At 42.2% G+C, this 5,522-nt stretch overlaps 1 pseudogene; it reads left to right on the top strand.

The window, feature by feature from the left end:
• LOC101592218 overlaps positions 1–5,067 on the top strand; it is a 6,529-nt pseudogene extending 1,462 nt beyond the window's left edge.
• Positions 5,068–5,522: the final 455 nt, after the last annotated feature.

A 5,522-nucleotide genomic window follows, 5' to 3' on the forward strand; every position in this document is an offset into this window, starting at 1 on the left:
ACAGGATCTCAGGATAAATCCTGAGGGGATTTCACTGACCTTATCAGACCCAAAAGCTACAACTCTTGTTGCATAGGTCCTGCTGTACCTTGGTCTTAACCATCCAGCAGAAAAATATAAAAACAAAGTATAAGAAGTAAAGTCATGCTATTATGTTGAGCTGTAGGGGACTCAGGTAAACAATTTCTGACATTGCCAGTGAAGTGGAAGATCCAATACTATTATGGGCTACTGGACTCTTTTGGTATATTTTGCTGAGTTTACACACCTATAATAAGTAATGGAATTTAACAAAAAAAGATACAGATGAATGTCCATTTTGTATCTGTGTATTCAAAGTGGTTAGGATAGATATATAGTTACATTCTCTTAATAAATAGAGGGATTTGTTCTGATTGTGTTTGCAAATAGGCTATCATGTCCACATCTTGTACAGCAATTAACCACTAGGAAGAATGTATGCAATGTGTTAACTATTGAAACTCTCCTACCAATTTGGTTTGAAACTGTCTCACTGCTATTTGTTTCTGAATAGAATTATGGGGAAAAAAAAGAGATATGCATGAGATGTAGGACCGTGGGTGGAATGTTATGGTTTGTGTCTAGTTGTCTTGCAAAGCGTCATGTAAGTTATCGGGCAGATTGCACCTGGAGGAGCAACAAATGGCCTGAGGGGGTGGGGTCGGAGGACCAGGGTGTGCCCAAGGGGCAGGGCCAGAGTGGTGAAAACCATTAAACTGACTATCCTGTGCTTTCTCAGAGATGTGGAGAGAGTCATCCTGGACATGGTAGTGCCCCCGCCTCTCCCCCAGTGTCTTGAAACCTCCAGTAACTGTGACCTAAATAAACCTTTTATTTCCTCATTTTGAGTGTGAGGTATTTGTCCCAGCAATGATAGAAGAATAACCAATACAGCTACTGTTACCCAGAAACCTGATGAAAAACACCTGATGTCTATAAGAAAATCCAATTTGATACATGACTATATCCTCTAGCTATAAGTTATGAAGACTATGGATCAGATGACAGATCTTTTATTGGTCTGATGGGCTCAGACTAGGTCAGACTGGGCTCCCTTCATCCTCTGGGCCACTGGAAGTCTATGGTATCATCATTGGGGCAAGTAGGACTCTTGACTCTTGTCCCTTCAGCCAGGTGCAATCTTGCAGCCTGAATGGACATGTCCTTTGTAAGGCAGTCCCATACTGCTTCTGGGAAAAGACTGCTTCTTCAAGTTAGAAGCATTTGAACCAAGCCAGTTAGCCTCCCTCTAGATTAACCCTGCATTTTCAACTTCAGCTGTGCTCTGAGAGGAGGATGAAACCTGCATCAGGCTGAGACAGATAACCGGAATTCTAAAGTTCTAAAAACTCTCCTCCTAGGTGTATAAGCTAAAGACTTGTCTCTGGGCCTGACTACCAACCATGCCATGACCCCTGTTGCTGTCAGATGTCAAGGGAACACCACCAAGCATCCAACCACACATCAACACGATAGAATGTTAATCACCTTGGATGAGATCCACATGCCATCAATAACACAGACATCACCTTATGTTCTGTGGTTCCCAGCCCATAAACCCTTACTGGTCTGTTATTCTACTACCAAAAGAGCTTGGGAAATAATTCACTATTTTCAGGGAGGCTCTAAGAACAAATTTGGCTACTCTGAGATACCCAGTTTCTCTGTCCCTTCTGGCTCCACAATTCGGTCACTGACCTGTGGGCAATGGGACTGGGCCATCGACCACCTACCTCTGACTGCAAAATTCCATCCTGGGGCAACTCTCATCTATATCAAATAGTATTCCATACCATGAGAGACTCAGCTAGGAATTCAACCACACATCCAGAGGTTTGAAAATCACAAAATATTTATAGACTGTCAAACTTTTGAACTACATCTCCTGCCTGTAAGGTCAGTTCAAGATCTCTAAGCTGCCAGTGCCACTGCAATTGCCCTCCATATATGTTGGCTCAGTCTTCTGCCACCCACAGCCTGCTGGTACATGTGCCTGGACCTAAAGGATGCTTTCTTCTTTCTTAGGTTGGCTCCTGTCAGTGAGGCCCTCTTTGCAAAGTTCCAGTTCTGAACTCAAAGTTTAAGAGGCTTGGACTCAATGTCCCAGGGGTTCCAAAACTTGTTTATCCTCTTTGGAAAAGCCCTCACAATTGATCAAAGCATTTCTGATTGATGGCACCCAAGCTGCCTGCTGGAAATGCACAAATTCTGCTGCAATATGTGACAGAAACTGGTTACACGAAGAAAAAAACAACTACACATTTCTCCTTGAGTACACAAAAACAATGATGCTCACTCAGACTACAGCCCCTAGGAGCACCCAGTTGCCTGTCTGTGCAAATACTTGAATCCAGTCACTAAGGGCTGCCCCCCTTTTGTCTTTAAACTCTAAAAACCACTGTCCTTCTGATAAAAAAATCTTAAAAGTTCACCTTGGACTGAGATCACCCTTACTGGACCTAAAAATGTCAGATGCTGAGTATATCCTGTTTACAGATAGGAATAACTTTATTCAAAACGAAGTCCAGAAGGTTAGATATGCTGTGGTCACCTTGGGCAAAATTATTCTGTCCAAAGCTCTGCTGCTATTACTTCCTGCTGCAGTTTGGAGATCTGCCACCGAAGATGCCAACTCCTAAGCCCCCTCTGGGAATCTGATCGACTGAAACATCAACCCCAGCCAGAAAACCAGTGCTCCCAGAAGATCAGAGCCAGACAACCCTCCACTGTTTGTTCTGTAAGCTGAGACCTCAGAGCTGGCACCCGTATCCCTGCAGCTAGCTCAGGCTGCAGTGCCTGTGTCACTGGTCCTAACTTCATGCAATATAGTGCATTCTCCTCATTTAATAAGTTACACAGAAATAAAATATAACCCTACAGAAACAACTTGTAACTATTTAGAAGACCAGATATACCTCATACACATATAATCCAGGGATATATTAACTACTTCTGCAAATTTCAAAACTCCAGTAGTAGAGCCACTAAAAAAATTTACCTGAACAGCTCCTCCAAAGCTCACTCTTGTAGAGACCATGCACTCAATGCCCTGCTCTGGTCACTTTAGACACTGACCAGTCTACACACAGCTGAAGCCTCAGGACACTGTTTACTGGATTGCTCCAGGTTAATTTCCTTTGATATTTGTGTCTTTTCAGGCTGCTTACTCAGGTCCTTGATCCCCACTGTCCTTGACAACTATAATTTTGCCCTAATCTATGGATCATTGCTCAGAAAATAGAACAATCAATCAAACACTTCACCAAGATTTGATGAACATTCATGACACACTGGACAATCCTTGATCAGAGTAACTCCCCTCCCTCACTACCTTGATGGAGAAATGTTGCAGAATAGACCAGCCTAAATTAGGTCTCTTCCTCAAAACAACTTAGGGAAAAGCTCTGTGATAAGAGTCTTAGGGGGCTTGGCTGGGGCCAGGTCTGTTTTATATATTAGGATCAACTGACAACCCTAGTGATACTGCTTCTAGTTGTGTCTTGTCTCATATATAATCTCATGTAATATGCCCAGCAAAGATTTACTAGAGAAGCTAAAAAAGGGGGGAAATGTAACAGAAAATTCCCCCCATTTCCAGTTTACTTCAGTTTATTAGTTGTAATAGTTCTTGTTCCATATCCAGTTGCTTCCCTCTCTTAGAAATGGCTGGTTACTGTGGTGCATATTATCTAAAGCAGTCTCCAATTGAGAAGCCATTATGCCTCTGTGCTTCCTGTTTGCTTATCCCACATAAACCCTAGACCACTGGAGATCATGCCTGGGAATGATCCTGATCAGTGCTTGTTCTGTAAATAAATCTGCCTGCAAATTCTAGGTGTCATTTTGATGTTTCTGCTTGCTGTTGCAATATAACATAATCCACCTTATGTACTTTTGGTTCCAGTATGGGAGAGAAGGAAGAACGAGGAGCTGGGTGGTTGGGGGGATTTGCCACAACTGCTACCACTGCTGCCACCACCTACCTCCATGCTCATGGTGTGGGAAAAGGAGGTGAGAGTCTAGAGCTCCAGCTGGCAGCGGCCCTGCTTCAGGAGGGATCCCGGCAGTGGGAGGCTGGTGGCGGATGTAGATAAACTCAACATCGACAGCATTATCCAATGGCTGCTGGAAGTGAGAGGGTCCAAGCCAGGGAAGAATGCCCAGCTCCAGGAGAATGAAATCAGAGGACTGTGCTTGAAGTCTCGTGAGATCTTTCTTAGTCAACCTATCCTACTAGAACTTGAAGAACCACTCAAAATATATGGTGATATTCACAGACAATGCTATGATTTGCTTCAACTTTTTGAATATGGTGGTTTCCTACTAGAAAGCAACTATCTATTTCTTGGGGACTATGTGGACAGAGGAAATCAGGCATTGGAGACTATCTGCCTCTTACTGGCCTACAAAATCAAATATCCAGAGGATATTTTTCTTCTCAGAGGGCACCATGAATGTGCTAGCATCAATAGAATTTATGGATCTTATGATGAATGTAAAAGAAGATACACATTAAACTATGGAAAACTTTCATAGACTGTTTTAACTGTTTGCCAAAAGCAGCCATCCTGGATAAAAAAAATATTCTGCTGTCATGGAGGTTTATCACCAGATCTTCAATCTATGGAGCAGATTTGGCAAATTATGCGACCAACTGATGTACCAGATCAAGATCTTCTTTGTGATCTTTTGTGGTTTGACCCCAGTAAAGATGTCTTAGGCTGGGGTGAAAATGACAGAGAAGTGTCCTTTACATTTGGTACAGAAATGGTTGCAAAATTTCTCCATAAGCATGATTTGGATCTCATATGTAGAGCCCATCAGGTGGTTGAAGATGGATACAAATTCTTTGCCAAGAGACAGTTGGGTGCTCTGTTTTCTGCACCCAATTATGGTAGAGAACCTGACAATGCAAGTGCCATGATGAATACGGATGAAACATTAATCTGCTCCTTTCAGATTTTAAAACCCGCAGAGGAAGTTGCATGCAATGATTTTCCATTTAGTAGAAGGATTTTACCCTATTGTGTGGGAGAATGGGGGTAGATTGAAGAAATGAATGAGGGTAAAGGTAGCAAGTTTTGGGGGCATAAGATGTCATCCAAGTTTTGGATAATTACAGAGCACAAGAGGCAGGATTGGAAGAGAAAGCCTAGGAGTATTGAACTGAATCACAAAGAGCAGAGACAGTGTTTACTTACACGAAACTATCAGAAAATCAAGTGAGATAATTGACAAAAGAGAGGAAGTGGATGAGTAGAATAAAATGAAAAATGTTAGAGATCTAAATCATGAGAGAAAGAGAAAAAAGGAAAAAATACAGAGAAAAAGAAAAAAACTAGGCAGCAAAAATAACCAGAGAGAGAGAGAGAGAGAGAGAGAGAGAGAGAGAGAGAGAGAGAGAAACCACCTGAATACAAAGAGGAAAACCAATCAGAGAAAAATAAAAGTTGTGTAGAGCTTTGGTGCAGTTATCACCTTAGACCTACCAATATTCTTAT

Source organism: Octodon degus, unplaced genomic scaffold (assembly GCF_000260255.1).
Source record: "Octodon degus isolate 3935 unplaced genomic scaffold, OctDeg1.0 scaffold00008, whole genome shotgun sequence".
Lineage (NCBI taxonomy): Eukaryota > Metazoa > Chordata > Mammalia > Rodentia > Octodontidae > Octodon > Octodon degus.